We start from the raw sequence: 21,996 nt of genomic DNA on the forward strand, positions 1-21,996 counted from the left end.
ATACTATTATATATTAACAATATATTATATATTAATAATATATTATTAATATATAATATTGTACTATTAATATAATATGACATAGTATAATATTATTATGCATAATATAATATTAGATATATAATATATTATACATAATATAATATAACATACATATTATAATATAACATTATTATAATATAATATTAATATAATATAATAATGTTAATATTATTATAATAGTATAATATATTAATGCAATATATTATAATATAATATTATTGTATATACTATTATAATATATATAACATTATTTATATATAATATAATATATAATATATATGATATATAAATATAATAATATATACTATTATATATTATATATAATATAATTATATATATTATATATATTAGTAATATATTAATGTTATATTATTATGATGTATTATATGTAATATAATATATTATATTATTAATATTATTAAGAATATTTAAATATTAATGTTAATATTAATTTTAATATTTTATAAATATAATATTTAATACATTTTATAATTTAAATATGAGTTGATTTTATTCATGTGGTACATTTTACTTTCATTTATTCTAGATAGTATAACTATTCTAATTTGATTATTTCATCTACTGTACAAAAAAATTGGAGTTTTGTCTATGTAATCTTGCAGTGGGGTATTTTAAATCCAAAGGCTCTGTCTTTATTCCAGGAAATGCATTTATTCTAATTGTAGACAAATGTGAAAATAAAACTCTCCTTTCAAAGGACTTTTGACTTCTTCTCATTTTCAGTTTGCATTACTGCTGTTATTTAGTCATTACACTTTTTCTCAAATTGAAGCTTAGTACAATAATAATTCTTAGGATGGCATTTTATAAATACATGATTTAAATATGAATCTTATAATTTTATTTTCACTCTGTTTTGTTTAGATAGTGCATTTTAATTTCATTTTATTTCCAGAAAGTTTATTTTAATTTGATTATTTAAACCACAATTACATAACAAATAATTGGAGTTTTATGTACATCATCTTGCAGTGGGGCTCTTTCAAACTCCAAAGGCTGTGTCTTTATGCCAAGAAATGTATTCACTATAATTGTAGACCAATGAGAAAGTGCTTTATGCTCAATTAAATAACTTTTAATTGAATTAAAAGATAAAGTGCCCAGAGATCATTCAAGGTGATCATTAATTAATTCAGAAACAAACTCTGGATCATAAAACAAGACTCAGTACATTTAGAAGGAAAGAATACAATTAGAAAGAAATAGCTGCACTGGAAAGTTTTACTATGTTTTTTTTTGTATTTATTTTTTATTTTTCAAATTAAAAAAAATTATTTTATTGTTGTGCTGGGTAGGTGTAAATAATGGTCCTTACAAAGGTTCTTGTAACACATGAAATACATCAGACTTGAGTTCTCCCCCTCGTCCCCTTTGAGGAATAGTTTCAACTGCCATCTTTGTTCCATTTATGTTCATGTGTCCACAGTATTTGCACCATATTCACCTCTACCCCCTTTCCCCACCTCTCCTCCCACCTTCCAGTGGTTTCAACCCCCTCCACCCACTGAAAGGACCTGTTCCTCCCTCCTTTTTCTGATTTTGCAAACGAAAAGGAAAATAAATGACATTTTTGCTTATTTAAAATAGCTGCACAGGGAATTTCCTGTGCACTTCCATGTATATATGTGTTATAGCCCAATTTGCTTCATTTCCTCTATTTTTCCTCTTTCAATTTTAGTCCCTTTCTTATGGGTGTTTCAACCAGTTTAAAAATTCTATATTCATTCTGGTATAGAGAGTGTATCAAGCACATTCCCCTCAGCTTCCTTCTTGTATACTCCCTGGCTCCTGTGTGACCTCCCCTTGGTGCATCCTCTTTTCATTACTGCTACACTTGTGTCAGGTCTATATTCCGCATATGAGAGAAAACATGAGGCTTTTCACCTTCTGAATCTGGCTGCCTTCACTTACCATGATGTTCGCCAGCTGGGCGCAGGAGGCTCAGACCTGTATCCTCTCAGGAGGCAGAGAGCAGGAGGATTGAGGTTCAAAGCACGCCTGGAGAAATAGTTCCTGTCTCCAAAAACCCATCACAAAAAATGGTGCTGGAGTGGCTCAAGATGTAGGTCATGAGTTCAAACCTCAGTACCCCAATCCCTCTCCCCCACATAAAAAAGCTCTCTCTTTTTGCAAAACAGCAGGTGTAGCATAGTATTGCATGGGTTTTTTTTTTCTTTTTCTCATTGCTGGTGTTTGAACTCAGGCTTGGTAGGCAGGTGTCCTACCACTTGAGCCCCTCCACCAGTCCAGTAACGGCCTCTACATGAGTCACACAGTAAGTCCTTGGTCAGTATCAAAATCAAGTATCATGGACTGGGGGTTTGGCTCAAGTGGTAGAGCTCTGCTTTGCAAGTGGGAAGCCTGGAGTTCAAATCCCAATGCTGCCAAAAAAAAAAAAAAAGACCAATGTCATTTCAAGTAAGATACATCACAAGTTTCTTGGAACAAAAACTCTAATGGGGTCTAGAGTTAATGAAGAGCTTTGGCAGACTGTGAGCCCCTTCCTGCAACAGTGCTTTAGGATAGGGTCTTATTTTGATTTAGAGACAAGGTATGATTGTGTCCAATGGTGATCCAATAGGGAAGTACATCTGCATGTTTCAGTGCTGCCACTAAGTAATTATGAATCAGTGAGTAAATAATTGAAATCAGTAGGTTTTCCAATGTGTACACCCATGCTTTAGTGTTGTGTGAACATCTTTATCTTCAGGACAAATGAGACCACCCGCTACCCAGGAGGCTGAGCTCAGGAGAATCACCTTTTGGGATGTTGGCTGCATCCTTCGCACATGTGAGTGCAGCCCTCTGGAGAGGTGCACCTGACAGCCCTGAGGGTCTGGATGGTTTCTCTCCAGTTAGCGACATAGTGACTCTAACCACGGTGTACCACCTTGCCCAGCAAGACCAATGGCAACAGTGGAAGCTTCTTTCTTCCAGAAACCTCTTTGGTGTGTCAGTTCTGATTGCACTGTAACACCAACCTTCAATTCATCATCAGTGGTGACAATGGGCTTAGGGTCAACTTCAACCAAGCCAAATCTCAAAGAAGGGGATCTAGAGGTTGCTGGGCAGCCACCAGCAGATGGTCACTTGTTGCTACTTAATGCTTTCTCAAGTGCACTGTGTATGGCTATCATCTTAGCCTTTTTTTTTTTTTTTTTCTGTCAGGACTATGGTTGGAACTCAAGCCCTCATGCTTCATAGACAGCTGCTCTACCACGGGAGCTCCTACACTTTCCCCTGTAGGAGGAAATTTTTTGGGGTGGGAATTTCTCAAGATAGGATAATGCAAACTATTTGCCTGGGCTGACTTGGAACCTTGATTCTTCTGACCTCTGCCTCCGGAGTAGTTAGGATTACAGGGGTGAGCCACCAGCCCAGCTCATCTTAATCTCTTAGTTCCCTAGGGCCTAGACTCTGGGTTCAATGGGGATAATCTATATCTGTGTCATTCATTACCTTATCCTTTGGGCCTAACTCAATTCCTGGCACATGGTAGGCCGTTAGAGAATATTTGTAGAAGTAAAAAGGTGACAAAACAACCTACCTTGCAACTTCACTCCTGCTCACCGGCTCCAAATCGGTTGTAGAATGAGCATCATCAAGGGTCTTTCCCGTAATATCTTCATCCAAAATGAGCACAGGAGAGGCCGATGCACGGGGAGAAAGACCATGTTTAGGAGAAACATTTGCTGATATTGCTGATAGATATTGTCCATAGAAATTATTCAACACACCATGTACATTTGTGAATTCTAAACTATTACAGTAATGATCGAACTCAAAACTCATTTACACTGTTATTCAAAGAGGAGCTGAGGTCGGAAAATGTAAGCCTTTACTTCTTTCTCCTCTTCCCTGACCTTGAGCCATGTCTGGGTAGCCACTTTCTGGGTCACTGCAAATGGCTCCCCCTGTGCCACCTGCTGCATAAAGAGAGTTGCCAGATAAAGTTTAGGATGCCCCGTTGCATGTGAATTTCAGATATACAGTTGTTTGGTTATCTTAAGAATGTTCTAGATACTGCATGGGACCAGGTATTTCATGGATTACACTAAAAATGGTGTGCCACTTATCTCAAATTCACACTTAACTGGACATTCTCTTCTATTTATTACTGTTCTTCTGTATTTCTTTTTTCTAAATCTGGTAACCTTACAGGTAATTTCACATACCTGTACTACTTTTGTTTGCTAAAGCGCAAAATCCTGGGCTTTCTGGAGCATAAAATTCCTGACAGCAGTGCTTTTACTCTTGAAGCCTCCTCTTTCATCCTTAAGGAGTCCTTAAAAAGTAGCCCTGTGGAACCACCAAAGCTCAGAACCGCAGTGGAGTGATGTCAGGACTGTAGAAGCCCTTTGTCTTCTTTTCACATGGTCTCTTCCTACTTCCCCTCAAGTCAGCCCTGTCCTGACTTCCATGACAGTCACTCTCTGGCATTTCTTTAGATTTGATGTCTATGAATGCATCGAGGAACAATACAGTTGTTTTCATTATTTTTGTTTTGTCTTATTTTCTTTTGTTGGCTTTTAGTTTGGTTTGGTAGCCCAGGCTGGCCTCAAAGTTACCTTCCTCCTGCTTCAGCCTCCTAAGTGCTAGAATTATAGACATCACCACCAAGCCTGGCTTATTTTTGAACTTTATATAAAAGGTTACATATAAGTAACCATTGTGACTTCCTTTCCCGTTAATATTGTGTTCTGAAATTTATCCATGTTAATACACACAGCTGTGGGTTTTTAACTCTCATTCTGTACCATGTTAATACGCAGTTGTACTAAGATCTACTCATCCACATGTTTTAAGTTTATTAAATAAGCTAAAACACAATTCCAAAACCAGTTCATTCTGTTCAGGAAAAGTGCTGACCCTGAGTGCCCCCTCTGAAAATGTTGATTACTGTGCTCAGCAACAGGGCAAAGTTTATGATGGCGTGTATGCAGTGGTTCTCACTCATAGTCTCAGTTCTTTTTGCAGTGCTGGAGGTTGGAACACTGTAGTTTTTACGGAGGTTTACGTGCATATAGGAAAATGTGCGCGTCTTAAGCCTATAGCTGGATTATTTTCTACATGCATGTGCCTTATGGAACCACCACCCACATCGAAATTTAGAACATTTCCAGCATCCTTTTAACACAACTGTCTTGTAACTACATACTACTTCTGACTGCCAGCTACAAGAGTATCTGCTCTTAAGTTTTGAACATTCGCCTAATTTGTAGCTGTATGCTGTTGGTTTCTGGGTTTTGTGTGCCAGCACTTGGTGAGTATGCTGTACTGCTAGCCGGTTCCTTCATAGAAAGGCTCAAGCAATAGATTTTCAAAATGACCAGAAGCCAATGCCTGTGGCGTGTGCCTGTAATCCTAGCTAATCAGGAGGCAGAGATCAGGAGGATCATGGTTCAGAGCCTGCCTGGGCAAATAGGTTGTGAGACCCAATCTTGAAAACACCCTTCACAAGAAAAGGCTGGTGGAGTGGCTCAAGGTGTAGGTTCTGAGTTCAAGCCCCAGTACTGAAAAAAACCAAAAAGACAAGTGATGGCTGGGAGGAGTGGCACAAGTGGTAGAGTGCTTGCCTAGAAAGTGTGTGGGCCTCACCTCAAACTCAAGTGCTGCCAAAAAAAAAGTAAAAATAAAAGTGAAAAGAAATTTCAAAACCAAAATGACAAGGAATAAAAGTGACAATTCAATCAGATGAGTGATATTTCTACTAAAAAAAGTGAGAGATTTACCTTCCAAAATAGGATTTAAGGGCTGGAGTTGTGGCTAAAGTGGTACAGTACCTGCCTATGAAGCACCAGGCCCTGAGTTCAAACCCCAGTACTGCCAATAAAGTAATTGACTAATAAGATACAATAAATAGAATAGTGAAAAAGATGACTTAAGATCAGGCAGATAATGACATTGCATATACTTATACTTAAGTTGAGTGTAACTTTCTGCTTTTGTATTTAGTATGTAAAGAGGAAAATGTCTAGGTATGGTGGTCCACATACAATACCAGCAGTTGGGGCACTGGGAGGCACAGGCAGGAGAATTTCAAGTGGAGGCCAGCCTGGGCTTCATGAGACCCAGTCTCTAAAAAAAATCCAGAGGTGGAGGGGTAAGTTAGATCATGATAAAATTTTAAACTTTCATAGTGGAAAATCAATACATTCTGGGTAGATCAGATAAAACTTGAACAGGAAAAATATATTAAATTAGTAAAAGAAAGTATAAATGGGTGATTTGGGGAAAAGAACTATATACTGGGAAGTATAGGGGATGGTTGAATGAAGAAGAGTTAAGTTTTAACATTAAGGGTTTTTTCCTGTGACACTGGGGCTTGAACTCAGGGCCTTCACATTGATCCACTCCATCAGCCTATTTTTGTGAAAAGTTTTTTCCAGATAGGATCTCATGGAACTATTTGCCCAGGCTGGCTTTGAACCTCGATCAGCCTGATCTCTGCCTCCTAAGTAACTAGGATTCCAGGCATGAACCACCAGTGCCCAGCAAACTTGTTTTATTCTCAATTTTCTTTTTTGAGCCAGGGTCTTTCTTTTTTTCCCATGCTGACCTAAAGCTTCTGATCTTCCTCCCTCTGCGTCCTGCATGCTGAGATTAAACCTGTACCACTAGGCCTAGCCAAATTAAATTAAATTAACCTATTTACTCACCCATTCATTCTTTTTTTTTTTTTTTTTAGGGACAGGATCTTCCTATGAGCCCAGACTGGCCTAGAATCAGACCCTGTAGCCTCAGCCTCCAGAGTGCTGGATTAATGCCATGGGCCATCATGTTAGTCCTATTCAAAGTCTTATATTATGTGAGTGGGATATTTTCTAACAAAAATTAGATGATTTTAAAAGAAGTCTATTTTAACATAGATGTTTCAAGATGTGGTTGATATCGATATTTTAAGATGTAGTTACTAAAGAACTCATATTAGAATATGCTCCTGGTCATTAGGTCTTTACTTTTAAAATTCACTATTAAATCTCTTCCCATATCATAGACACCTACTAAAAATAGTAAACAAAACCAAAACTCCCTGTAAGTGCAAAGACCTGAGCTCAAACCTCAGTCCCACAAAACAAACAAACAAACCCCTTAGGTATTTAGATGAACAAGGAATTTACCCAACAAAAAGATACTTTGAAAATAACTAGACAGAAACACTAACAATTATTAGCAAGTGTTACAAAGTAATATTAATGAATATTTGATCTTTCAGTAAAGGAAATCATTCAAAGAAATGTCCTTTGATCCATTAAAACCATTTCCAACACTTTGCTGAGATAAGTCACAGATCCTGTATGTAATCTCTATCACACGATATGCACATTTAGTCAGAAAATCTAAACTATATGTACACAGCATGTATGTATCCAGACCCCGAATAAAGAAAGATTCACTGTAGTCATTTGGCATGGCCGCACACTTCTGTAATCCCAACACTTCCATGCTGGAGGCAAGAGGATCCTGAGCTACAGGCCAGCCTGGGCTGCATAGTGACACCTGTCTCAAAAAATTAAAAAAAATAGGGAATTCCAAGATGGTGGCTAGAGGTAGGAAGCAGAAAGCGACCCTCCTATAGTGAAATCTTGGAGAGACGCTGGAGACACACTTTGCAGGCATAATCACCGAGAAAAGGCATAACTTTGACTCCTCCACATCTCCAGCTGGCGCAGAGAATCTCCACTTCACGTTAAACAGAGAACCTAGGAGGGCCCCCGGGGCCGCCAGTGGCCGGCGCCCATACGGCCTGGGAAGACGCGGACCAGGTGAGCTTCACGGTACCGCAGTAGCCCCACAGACAAGCCTGGGCCAGAGCAGCATAGCCCCCTGGACAGACTGACCTCCACCCGGGAAAAAAAGAGAAACTGAGTACTAAGCAATAAGAACAGTTAAGACACACTGGAAAGAGGGTGGGGCGCCCTGAGCGCTGAAGATTGGGGGAAGGGAATCCTTCCTGGGACTGTAAATAAACGAGCCGGGCGGGCCGGAGAGGCTCTGGGGGGAGCGGGGCGCGCCCAGCAACCAGGAGCGGGGACGCTTGTGAGAGGAGGGAAGACCCACTTCCCACGTGAACTGTAAATAAACACACAGGCCTGACAACGCGGGGCAGTGTCACCTTTCCCAGTGCTTGGAAAGGGAAAAGCCTGTAGCAGAGGCTCCCGCACAGGAGAACTCTGAACAAACAAAGCCTGTGGGACCAGGTGAGTGCTAGCTCACCCCAGAGATCTGCATAAATAACGCCGCCAGCTACAGGCGGAGAGCAGCAGGCAGGCCACAGTTGCAGATACCACTCTCAGAACTGCCTCCAGATGCTTTTTTTTCTTTTTCTCCCTACCTTTGATGAGAGAACAACCGAATTACACCTGCAAGCCAAAAAACTTACTGAAACTGTATTGCATTTGAACTGGGGACACTTGGTGGGGCTTTTTTTTTTTTTTATCTTCTGTGTGTGTGTGAGTGTAGTTTTGTTCTACTTTATGCATCCCCTTTGATGAGACAACTACAGAACAACATCTGAGGCACCAACTCCAGGACTGGAGATTGAGATGGACATCCAAATTATTAAGACTGAAATTGCATTGCATATAAACTTGGAAGTTTTTTGTTTGTTTTTTTTTTTAAATTTTCTATTTTCCATTTTATTTTAATTCATTTTTATATATAGATATTACTTTCATATACTTATTTTTTATTTTTTTATCTTTGATTTTCAATCCTCTCTCTGTCTCTCTATTGTCTGTTCAGCTTACTGTCGATTAGCACACTAACACTCCCTGTTTATACCTTTGAAACTCTCTTGTCTGATACCTTGTTCTGCTTTCTCCCTCTTGTCTGTATATTTGTTTTCCCCTTTTCTTTAACTTCTTGCTTTCCATCTCAGCTCACCCTTCCATTCTCAATATTACCATTGTTATTATTACAAGCTAGAAAATACTTAATTACACACAGTACAGGGACAGTAACAACACCAAGGACAATGACAGGAAGACAGAAAAAACAAGGAAACCAGTTTCCCCACAGCAAAAAATTAGTACAGGAACCAGAGGGGAATGAAGAGAACAGAAACTCAGATCCAGACTCCAACAAAATGAAGATAAACTATGCCAAAGGACCCAATGAAGCCCACAAGAATAATTTAAAAGAAGACATACTACAAGTACTCAATGAGAATTTTATAGAGATGATACTGGATAGGGTCAACCAAAATGTACAGGAGACACTCAAGAAATTCCAAGACAATAAATTTAGAGAATTTGAAAAAGCAAAAGAAGAAATAAAGGAAACCATAGAAGCACTGTATAAACACCAAAGTGAAAGAGAGAACACAATGAATAAATGGATAAATGAACTCAGGACAAAAATAGACAACAATAAAGAAGAAAACAGCCAGGATATGGAAAACCTCAGAAAAAAGAACGAAACAGAACTGCAAAACAAAATGGAAGGCCAATCCAGCAGAATAGAACAAACAGAAGACAGAATCTCAGAACTTGAAGATGAAATGGTAATTAAAGGAAAAACTGAAGAACTATTAATTAAACAACTCAAGACCTGTGAAAAGAAAATGCAAGAACTCACTGACTCCATCAAAAGACCAAACTTGAGAATCATGGGCATCGAAGAAGGAGAAGAGGTGCAAGCGAAGGGAATGCGTAATATATTCAACAAAATAATAACAGAAAATTTCCCAAATCTAGAGAAAGATATTCCCATACAAATGCAAGAGGCCTCCAGGACACCAAACAGACCAGATCAAAATAGAACTACTCCACGACATATCATCATTAAAACAAGTTCAGAAACTAAGGAAAGAATATTGAAGGCTGTAAGAGAGAAAAAACAAGTAACATACAAAGGTAAACCCATCAAAATCACAGCAGACTTCTCAACAGAAACATTAAAAGCAAGAAGAGCGTGGGGTGAGATCTTCCGGGCACTGAATGAAAATAACTTCAACCCCAGGATACTCTACCCAGCAAAGCTATCATTCAAAATAGATGGAGCAATAAAAGTCTTCCATGATAAGCAGAAACTAAAACAATATGTGACCACAAAGCCACCATTACAAAAGATTCTGCAAGGGATCCTGCACACAGAAAGTGACACCCAACTTAACCATGAAAAGGCAGGCAGCACCAAACCACAGGATAACAAAAAGCAAGACAGAAGAGAGTAACATCAAGTTAGGTACATACAATCAAACCTTCAAACAACTAAGAAAACTAAATGGCAGGAATCACCACATACCTATCAGTACTAATGCTTAATGTAAATGGACTTAAATCAACCATCAAAAGACACCGTTTGACAAAATGGATTAAAAAAGAAGATCCAACAATTTGTTGCTTACAGGAGACTCATCTCACCGACAGAAATAAGCATATGCTTAGGATGAAAGGCTGGAAGAAGATTTACCAAGCCAATGGCCCCCGAAAACAAGCAGGAGTAGCAATACTTATCTCTGACAAAGTAGACTTCAAACCTACATTGATCAAACGAGATAAAGAAGGACATTCCATACTAATAAAAGGGGAAATAGACCAAAAGGAAATAATAATCATCAATCTGTACGCACCCAATATCAACACACCCAATTTCATCAAACATACCCTGAAAGACCTAAAAGCATATATAAACGCCAACACAGTGGTTGTGGGAGACTTTAACACTCCATTATCATCAATAGATAGGTCATCCAAACAAAAACTCAATAAAGAAATCCAAGATCTAAAATATGCAATAGATCAAGTGGACCTAGTAGATGTCTACAGAACATTTCATCCAACTTCTACACAATATACATTCTTCTCAGCAGCCCATGGAACCTTCTCCAAAATAGATCATATCCTAGGGCACAAAGCAAGCCTCAGCAAATACAAGAAAATAGAAATAATACCATGCATACTATCTGATCACAATGCAGTAAAAGTAGAACTCAACAACAAAAGTAAAGACAAAAAACATGCAGACAGCTGGAAACTAAATAACTCATTACTTAATGAAGAATGGATCATCGATGCAATAAAAGAGGAAATTAAAATGTTCCTGGAAGTCAATGAAAATGAAAACACAACCTACCGGAACCTATGGGACACAGCTAAGGCAGTCTTGAGAGGAAAGTTTATAGCCATGAGTGCATATATTAAAAAGATTGAAAGATCCCAAATCAATGACCTAATGATACATCTCAAACTCCTAGAAAAACAAGAACAAGCAAATCCCAAAACAAATAGAAGGAGAGAAATAATAAAAATAAGAGCTGAAATCAACGAAATAGAAACCAAAAAAACCATACAAAGAATTAATGAAACAAAAAGTTGGTTCTTTGAAAAAATAAACAAGATTGATAGACCCCTGACAAACCTGACTAAAATGAGGAGAGAAAAAACCCAAATTAGTAGAATTAGGAATGCAAAAGGGGAGATAACAACAAACACCATGGAAGTCCAGGAAATCATCAGAGACTACTTTGAGAACCTATATTCAAATAAATTTGAAAATCTAAAAGAAATGGACAGATTTCTAGATACATATGATCATCCAAAACTGAACCAAGAGGAAATTAATCACTTGAATAGACCTATAACACAAAATGAAATTGAAGCAGCAATCAAGAGTCTCCCCAAAAAAGAAAAGTCCAGGACCTCATGGATTCTCTGCTGAATTCTATCAGACCTTTAAAGAAGAACTGATACCAACCCTCCTTAAACTGTTCCATGAAATAGAAAGGGAAGGAAAACTGCCAAACACATTTTATGAAGCCAGTATTACACTTATCCCAAAACCAGGCAAAGACACCTCCAAAAAGGAGAACTATAGGCCAATTTCCTTAATGAACATTGATGCAAAAATCCTCAACAAAATAATGGCAAATCGATTTCAGCAACACATCAAAAAGATTATTCACCACGACCAGGTAGGCTTCATCCCAGGGATGCAGGGGTGGTTCAACATACGAAAATCAATAAACGTAATAAACCACATTAACAGAAGCACAGACAAAAACCACTTGATCATCTCAATAGATGCAGAAAAAGCCTTTGATAAGATCCAACATCATTTCATGATAAAAGCTCTAAGAAAACTAGGAATAGAAGGAAAGTTCCTCAACATTATAAAAGCTATATATGACAAACCTACAGCCAGCATTATACTTAACAGAGAAAAATTAAAACCGTTCCCTCTAAAATCAGGAACCAGACAAGGATGCCCACTATCTCCACTCCTATTCAACATAGTACTGGAATTCCTAGCCAGAGCAATTAGGCAAGAAGAAGGAATAAAAGGAATACAAATAGGTAAAGAAACTGTCAAAATATCCCTATTTGCAGATGACATGATCCTATACCTTAAAGACCCAAAAAACTCTACTCAGAAGCTTCTAGACATCATCAATAGCTATAGCAAGGTAGCAGGATATAAAATCAACATAGAAAAATCATTAGCATTTCTATACACTAACAATGAGCAAACGGAAAAAGAATGTATGAAAACAATTCCATTTACAATAGCCTCAAACAAAATCAAATACCTAGGTGTAAACCTAACAAAAGATGTGAAAGACCTCTACAAGGAAAACTATAAACTTCTGAAGAAAGAGATTGAGGAAGACTATAGAAAGTGGAGAGATCGCCCATGCTCATGGATTGGTAGAATCAACATAGTAAAAATGTCGATACTCCCCAAAGTAATCTACATGTTTAATGCAATTCCCATCAAAATTCCAATGACATTCATTAAAGAGATTGAAAAATCTACCATTAAATTTATATGGAAACACAAGAGGCCACGAATAGCCAAGGCAATACTCAGTCAAAAGAACAATGCAGGAGGTATCACAATACCTGACTTCAAACTATATTACAAAGCAATAACAATAAAAACAGCATGGTACTGGCACAAAAACAGACATGAAGACCAGTGGAACAGAATAGAAGATCCAGATATGAAGCCACACAACTATGAGCAACTTATCTTTGACAAAGGAGCTAAAAATATACGATGGAGAAATAGCAGCCTCTTCAACAAAAACTGCTGGGAAAACTGGTTAGCAGTCTGCAAAAAACTGAAACTAGATCCATGTATATTACCCTATACCAAGATTAACTCAAAATGGATCAAGGGTCTTAATATCAGACCCCAAACTCTTAAGTTGATACAAGAAAGAATAGGAAATACTCTGGAGTTAGTAGGTACAGGTAAGAACTTTCTCAATGAAACCCCAGCAGCACAGCAACTAAGAGATAGCATAGATAAATGGGACCTCATAAAACTAAAAAGCTTCTGTTCATCAAAAGGAGTGGTCTCTAAACTGAAGAGAACACCCACAGAGTGGGAGAAAATATTTGCCAATTATACATCAGACAAAGGACTGATAACCAGAATATACAGGGAACTTAAAAAACTAAATTCTCCCAAAACTAATGAACCAATAAAGAAATGGGCATGTGAACTAAACAGAACTTTCTCAAAAGAAGAAATTCAAATGGCCAGAAAACACATGAAAAAATGCTCACCATCTCTAGCAATAAAGGAAATGCAAATTAAAACCATACTAAGGAAATGCAAATTACCCCTGTTAGAATAGCCATCATCAGCAACACCACCAACAACAGGTGTTGGCGAGGATGCGGGGAAAAAGGAACCCTCTTACACTGTTGGTGGGAATGTAGACTAGTACAACCACTCTGGAAAAAAATTTGGAGGCTACTTAAAAAGCTGGACATCGATCTACCATTTGATCCAGCAATACCACTCTTGGGGATATACCCAAAAGACTGTTACTCCAGAGGCACCTGCACATCCATGTTTATTGCGGCACTATTCACAATAGCCAAGTTATGGAAACAGCCAAGGTGCCCCAGCACTGACGAATGGATTAAGAAAATGTGGTATCTATACACAATGGAATTCTATGCAGCCATGAAGAAGAACGAAATGTTATCATTCGCTGGTAAATGGATGGAACTGGAGAACATCATTGTGAGTGAGGTTAGCCTGGCCCAAAAGACCAAAAATCATATGTTCTCCCTCATATGTGGACATTAGATCAAGGGCAAACACAACAAGGGGATTGGACTATGAGCACATGATAAAAGCGAGAGCACACAAGGGAGGGGTGAGGATAGGTAAGACACCTAAAAAACTAGCTAGCATTTGTTGCCCTTAATGCAGAGAAACTAAAGCAGATACCTTAAAGCAACTGAGGCCAATAGGAGAAGGGGACCAGGAACTAGAGAAAAGGTTAGATCAAAAAGAATTAACCTAGAAGGTAACACCCATGCACAGGAAATCAATGTGAGTCAATGCCCTGTATAGCTATCCTTATCTCAACCAGCAAAACCCCTTGTTCCTTCCTATTATTGCTTATACTCTCTCTACAACAAAATTAGAGATAAGGGCAAAATAGTTTCTGCTGGGTATTGAGGGGGGGGAGCGGGAGGGGGTGGAGTGGGTGGTAAGGGAGGGGGTGGGGGCAGGGGGGAGAAATGAACCAAGCCTTGTATGCACATATGAATAATAAAAGAAAAATGAAAAAAAAAATTTAAAAAAATATATAGCCCTCAACCACATAGGCTTAACAGAGGGTGAAATGTTTCAGGAATTAGTGAATTCTTTCATCTTTTGTTCTCATTTTTCACTTATGGGAAATATTTACTTATCTATGAACTCTAGTTATTGTCCAAAGAAATGTTCCTTCAGTTCTTTTCAACTTTTAGGTACTAAATTTCCATCTGACTTATTAATTGCATCCATTTCTCTGTTCCATTTGGTTATTTTTTAGTTTTTGGCTGTCATGGGGTTTGAAATCAGGGCTTCATGCTTGCTTTGCAGGCACTTTACTACCTGAGCCACTCCACCAGCCCTCCCCACTCTGTTTGGTTTTCTTTTATCTTTGTTTTTCTTTTGTGTAAATGTTTCTTTTTTACACATAAGTATATAGTAGTTGAATTTTTCAGCTTTCGCTATTTGCAACTATTCTAAGCTACTATTTCTTTGTATAAAAAGCATTATTACAACACTAGTGGAAATTACAATGTAAGAAAGCTTACACAGTCAAAGCCAGAAACTTTTAAAAAACTGTTTTCTTATGATTTCACAGCACCATAAAAAATGAATGTTTGTCACCATATAGAAAAATCTAGTAAAAATTTCAGTTAACACATTTATTGCATTTCTCAGACAGATCCTAAGGGAAGAGTCCTTTCCAGCCTTTAATGACTTGCAAAAGAAAGCAAGAATAAGTGGGTGAATTTTATACTTAAATTTGCATGAGTTCTACTTTCTTAACATCACAAAATAAACATTTAGGGAAGAAAAAGGATGAATCAGACCACTGGTCCTGTGTTGTGAAGAATGTGAAATCTGACCACCCTTTAAACAAGTAGCATCTGTTGGGACTCATCTGTAATGTTCCAGGGAACATCCAACAATTCATAGTGGTGAGCAGCTAACATGCAACTTTCTTTTCTTCATTCTTGCTAATTTTTTCCTTTCTTTCTCAATATTTTGATTTATAATCCAAGGACATTAGTTAACAATCCAAGGATACCATCATTGTTGAAAATCTTTTTTTCCCAGGTACTCATGTTATTCATCTTTATCTTAACAAAATTTCCATGAGGAAAATATTGCCAGCCTTGTTTTACAGAGTAGGAATCAAGGCTCAGAAAAGATTAAATCACTTGCTTAAAGCCACATGGATTATCACCAGCAAGGTTAATACTTAATGCTGAGTCTGTGGAGCCAAAGCCCATAGTCTGTCTACACTAATTTGATTTTCACCACAATCTTGTGAAGTAGAAACTGATATTGTCTGTGCATTACAATGAATTTGAGAACAGAATTTGAGCACCTTCAGGACTAGAGCTCACGTTGTATGGTACTCAGCTGCGCTTGCTGTCACAGAATACCTAAAATAATCAATGTAAAAGGGGGAAAGCTTTATTTGGGCTCATGCTTTCAGAGGTTTCAGTCCCTAGTCCTCGGCCCTGTTGATTTGGACCTGAGATGGCACAGTACATGGCAGGAGCGCATGCAGAGGACACCTGTTCCCCTCATGGTCACTGGGAAGCAAAGAGACAGAGGAAAGGGCCAGGGTCCCCATATCTGCTTCAGTGGCACCCTCCCCGGTGACCTGACTTCCTCCCACCAGGCCCCACCCCATAAAGTTTCTACCACCTCCCGGGAGCTCCCCAGGCTGGGGACCAAACCTTCAACACTTGGGCCTTAGGAGGACTCAAGAGCCAAACTATAGCAGTAAGTCAACTCAAACTCCAATCTCAACCTTTATGTGTCCAATATTCTGTGAATGAATGAAGATTCCTGTTGCTCCTTTTCGCTATTCAGTTTCAAGATTTCAGGATCCATTTCATTGTGTCTACAGGGGAATTCCATCAGATGAGGACCATCAGGAACACACCTGAAGTTCAGCAAAGTTTGAGTGGCTGCTTGCTGGGCTATGAGAGTATCCCACCATCCTGCAGAATCCTGAGGGGCCGGGAGATCTGGACAACAGATGTTGGGGAGGGTGTCACAGCATCTGGACTTGTGCTGAATGATGCTGAGGGACCAGGGGAAGCAGGGTCAGCTCTGGATGAGTATTGTCATGAAGCAGGGGCAGGTTGACTCTGGAGCTGACAGAACAAGCAGAGCTGGGGACATCAGAGGAAAGAACAGTGAACATTGAAAAGGAGAGAGGATGCAAAGCCCAAGGAGAAACACTGTTCACCTGAATTTGGCCTCTCGCCTTAGAAACATTTTAAAGGTTCTCTTAGAACATGTAGCCTTATCACCTGTTTCCCTAGAAACTCCAATTTTTTTGTCTTTTAAAAAAATTTTTTTTTATTCATTTATTCACATGTGCATACATTGTTTAGGTCATTTCTCCACCCTCCCCCCTTCCTATATCCTCTCTCCCCCTCCACCGCTCAGTTCCAGGCTGGGCCTGTGGGGGATATTTCACATACAAATCATAACATTCTACCCCTGGCATCAAAAGGCTCATAGCTAGTCCAGGTTAAAGAATCCTCAAAGTCTGAACAATTCCAACACTGTTCAAAATTTCAAGTCCAAAGACTCCTCTGAGTCTCAAGGCAAACTGTTAGCTGTGAGCCCCTGTAAAAATAAAATGGAAAAACTAAGTTACATACTTCCAAGATATAATGGTACAGAATGCACATTCCCTCTCCAAAACAGAGGACTAGGAGAATAGCAAGGAAGAATCTGACCAAAGTGGGACAGGAATTCAGCAGAGCAAACATTAAATCCTGGTGGCCCATATCTAACATCAGGGAATGTAGTAGCAGGATGTGATCTTCCAAGGTCTTGGCTAGCACCACCTATATGGTCTTGTCAGCAGCAGCCCTCAGGGCCTGTCTCTTGAGCTGCTCCACTTGTTGCCTGCAGCTTTCCTCAGCAGACATTTCACACTCCTAGCACCTCCAACTTCCTTGAGTCTCCATTGAAATTTAGGCTTCTCCCACACAACTTCATGTCTTACCTTCTCAGGGCTACATAAAGGGACTCCAACCCTGTCTCACATTGCCTGGCCTCTCAGGCTTTCCTTTGAAATCTGGGTGGAAGCCTCCAGGATCCTGTAACTCTCATTCAGTACGCTTGCAGAACCAGCATCACATAGATAATGCCAAGGTTGGCTGTCAGCTCAAGCAGTAGCTGGGCCCCTTTGGACCATGGTACAGTGGCCTCTGAGTGCCCGGTGGTTCAACTGGGAAAACACTTCCCTAGGCTGCCTAGTGCACGTAGAGTACCCCAACACTCTGGTCTAAAGGAAAGTCTTTCAAACAGCTTTACATGCTTGACTGTGCAATGACTGGGGTCTCACTGTTTCCTGGGGCCCCAGGCATCTTTCCTACTGCCCCACTGAAAAGTACTTGGTGGTTTCTCCTCCTCTTCCTCCTCCTTCACATGTGGTGTGGGGTTTGAACTCAGGGCCTTGTGCTCACCAGGCAGGTGCTCTACCACTTTAGCCACACCCTCAGTCCTTTTTGGCTTTAGATATTTTTTGAATAGGGTCTTGCATTTATGCTTGGGTGGACCTGGACCTTGATTCTCCTATTTACTCTTCCTATGTAGCTGGGATGACAGGCATGTGCCACCACGTCCAGCTTTTATTGATTTAGATGACATCTCATGAGCTTTTTGTTCTGTCTGTCCTTGAACTGTGATCCTCCCCATCTCTGCTTCCCAAGTAAGATTACAGGGATGAGCCACCACACCTGGCATTGGTTTCTTTTTAATGGCATTAATCTCTTTAAGAACCTCAATTTCCTTGGCCCCAACATTACACATGCTTCTTTTCTGACCAAATTGCTCGATTGAAAAATCTTTTTCTCTGCTTTTTGTTCCAAATTGTCACTTAAATCTGGCTAAAAGCAGCTGGCAAAAACACCACAACCTGAATGCTGGGATACCTTAAAATCTTCTCTACCAGATTAATTAGTACATCACCTTTAAACTCAGCCTCCCACAAAGTCTAGGACATGAACAATAGGTAGACAAGTTCTTTGCCACTATGTAACATGAAAGGTTTCTAGTCCAGTTCTCTGAAGAGTCCTTCCTCAGTCCCATCTGAAACTTCATGAGCATAGTACTTACTACCCACATTGCTATCAGCCTTCTGATCTGAGCTCCCACCAGAATTGCCCATTAAACTCTGCTTGCAGCTTTCTAAATTTTCTGTAGCCCATGTCCATGAATCATTTCCAAAGGCTCTGAACCACATTGTCAGTTAGTCACAGCAATGACTACCAAAATTTTCTGTTGACTTCTGTTGCTATGACAAATACTTGAGAGAAACAAGTTAAGGGAGTAAAGATTTAGTTCGGCTCACAATTTCAGAGGTCTCAGCCTGTGGTCACATGGCTCCGTGTTTCCGGGCCTGTGGAAGGCAAAGTAATATGGTAGAGAGGGCACAGTGGAGCAGAGCTGATCACCTCATGATGGCCAAGAGGCAGAGAAGCGTAATAAGAAGGGACCAGTGCTAAGATGTACCCTTCAATGACATACCCTTCAAAGGCACACCCCCAGTGATCCACCTCCTCCAACTAGACTCTACTTTCCACAGTTCTACCACCTCCTAGCAGTCTACTCAGATTTTTAATTCATCCATGAGTGAAGCCATTGATATAGTCAGAGCTCTTATTATCCAGTCACTTTCCCCAAAGTCCCACCTCTGAACACTGCTTCACTGGGAACCAAGCCTTTCAATACATGAGCCTTATTCAGGGGATACTTCATATCCAAACTAAAACACTCGTGTACACTGTTATTCTTCCAGCAATATTAGGACCCTCAGCTACTCACTCTTGAGTACTCTGAGAGCTGGCCCTGAGTTCAGGTCAGATGACTGACCCCTGCATTTGGACACAGACCAATTCTTCTATTTGAGAAGTTGGTAACTAAACCAAGGGTGGTGAATGACATCCAGGGTGACAGATAATTCTGCCACAGGGGAAGAAAACACTACTCACGGGATGAGGTCCTAGGGGGCATCACTGTGATACCTGTTTGCATCTCTGCCGTCCCTTTCTAATTTATTCATCCCACAAATTGTCAGTAACCATTTCCAGCACATAAGCAAGCACATAGATGATCCAGCAATGGACCTGCAGGAGTTGATCACTTAATGTGGGGAAGAGAGGCAGTGTGCACATTGATCAGTGAGAAGGATCATAACAGTGATGTCAGCAGAGTGCCTTCCACATGGTCATTGCTAGCTGGGAATTGAGAGATGGCCCTGGGAGAACCTTCACCTCAGAACCAATCCTAAATTCTAAAGAGTGTTAGCGAACCAGATGCGTGAGCTGTTAGTTCCTCCATGCCATTTGCCAAGATGTAAGGATGCTTTGAGTTCATTGCCACAAGAGAGTAGCAACTGAAACAAAAAGGATTTCTTTGAAAATAAAGCAAAGCTGTTTGCTGTCAGTTTCCGTACTGGCCATTGCCAGACCAAAAACGCATTCCTCACCCTGCTGGCTTGCCATATCACAACTTCAAACTCCACGGTGTAAAGTGCAATTGTAGCCCTTTCCTCACTCGCTTGGATAGGTACTTTGTATGGCCAACAATCAATACAGATAAATATAATTGAGAATGCTTGCAAGAAACTTTTCTTCAGAGGAATTGGATCCTGCTTATTTAAACAGGATCCTGCTTCTTTAAACAAACAGGATCTCTACTCTTTTCTCTACTCTTCATTTCTGAAGTTTTAATTTCTTACAGTATTTGAGTTCTTAACTCGATAGGATATTCTACCAATGGTCTTTTGTTGGCGAATACTGTGAAGGATTGTCAGGATCTTTAACTTCTTCATTCTCATACAATCACAGGGGACAGGGCATTGGAGATAATAAGATTCTTTGGTGTCTTGGAGATTTTATGAATGGAGAGGAAATCAGATATTGCAGGAAATCTCTAAGAAGATAGGAGATAACAGAGGAGGAGACTGGATGCCCTGAGTGTTTTGGGGGGTTGATGTATTTGGGATTCTTTGATCACTTTTATGCAGGAAGCTACCTAAGTTGTGATTGTATCAGTGCATTTTACATCTCGTTCATATCAATTGTGAAACTTAGCTTGGGTTTGCTTTCAGCTCCTAAATTTAATAACCACACCTCTAATTTATGTTCACCATTTGAAAGGTTTTCATCTGTCTCATGCTTGTAGTAAGAAATTACTAAAAATGGCAAAGATGGCAATTGGAGAGGATACTCCAAAGGGACACTGGTACTTCTGGAATTGGGTGAAGCACATTTTATAGGCAGTGTAAGATTTTTGCAGGTGTACTGGGTTTGGGAGACTATCTGTAGAGACAATCGGTATGCCATGCAGCTGTCTTCGAGATCTAGTGGCTGAGGAAAGTCCATACTCAACAGACCACAGAGGGTGCCCAGCTCCTCAGCCTCCCCCAAACAGCCAACACTTTTCTTGCAGAGAATTATTTGCCTCCTTGACGATGGCAATGAATGAGTTAGAAACTGATTAAACAATCCAAGTAGCAACTGATATATGGGTTAACCCTCTGTAATGTAATTCTGCTAGCTTTTGTCTTCCGCCTTCCCCAGGTAAGTTTTCTATTCCTGGAGGTAAAGCAAAGGCATGGAGGAAAGTGAAGGCCAGAGGGAATCATATTAAAGTGGGTGAATCCGTTTATCGTTTACTGTCTGGCTGGTATTTCTGCTCACATATCTGCTTCCTTTTACAGATTTGCAGCCTGTGAGACCCTGATTAATGTTAGCCCGTAAATAATGAAAGATTGCAGCAGACCTTGGGGATCCTGAGGAGGAAGATTCCCTGCTGGTAAAGGCTGATCCCACAAATGGAAAGACTTCTTTTTAGTCACAATCAGGAAGCGTGAATGTGACAGAGAAATGTCCAAGTTAGGGAGAGAGAAACACAGGAAAATGGAAGCATTTCTCCCCTGCAAGCAACCTGTCCAAGGCTTTTCAACCAGTCCCTACAAATTGAGAATGATTTGGGTGCTCAAAGACATGAGCTGTTCCCATAAGGCTTTGTTTTCAAGGTCATATCCCAAGGTCTTTTTTGCCTTTGTTTAAGGACTTCAGCAGGGATGGGTTACAGAGTTAGTGTAGTCAGTTACGTGTGAGGGTCTTAAGCCTAAACCCAGGCTCACTAACTTACCATTTGACCCATCTCTGGCAGGATTCCGAGCTAAGCATCTAGCAAACCCGATTGCAGTTCTGATTCTAGGCACTTGGGGACTGCAGATTAACTTGTCCTAGTGTTTTTCATGATCTACGAGTCTGGACTTCGGGGTGTAGAGGGTGAATGAGAACACATACCTCTGTTCCTGTCAAGATGCTCAATAATGTCCCCAAACTTTCTCCTGTGACTTCCTGGAAATGACCAGCCACTGACCCATCCTTCCTTCCTCTCTCTCTCCTTCCCTCC

General features: G+C 39.7%; 1 pseudogene; it reads left to right on the forward strand.

Annotated features, from left to right (window-relative positions):
- Nucleotides 1–21,996, forward strand: part of LOC141421565 (zinc finger protein DPF3-like) — a 116,063-nt pseudogene that overhangs the window by 41,171 nt on the left and 52,896 nt on the right.

Source organism: Castor canadensis, chromosome 3, assembly GCF_047511655.1.
Source record: "Castor canadensis chromosome 3, mCasCan1.hap1v2, whole genome shotgun sequence".
Taxonomy (NCBI): Eukaryota; Metazoa; Chordata; class Mammalia; order Rodentia; family Castoridae; genus Castor; species Castor canadensis.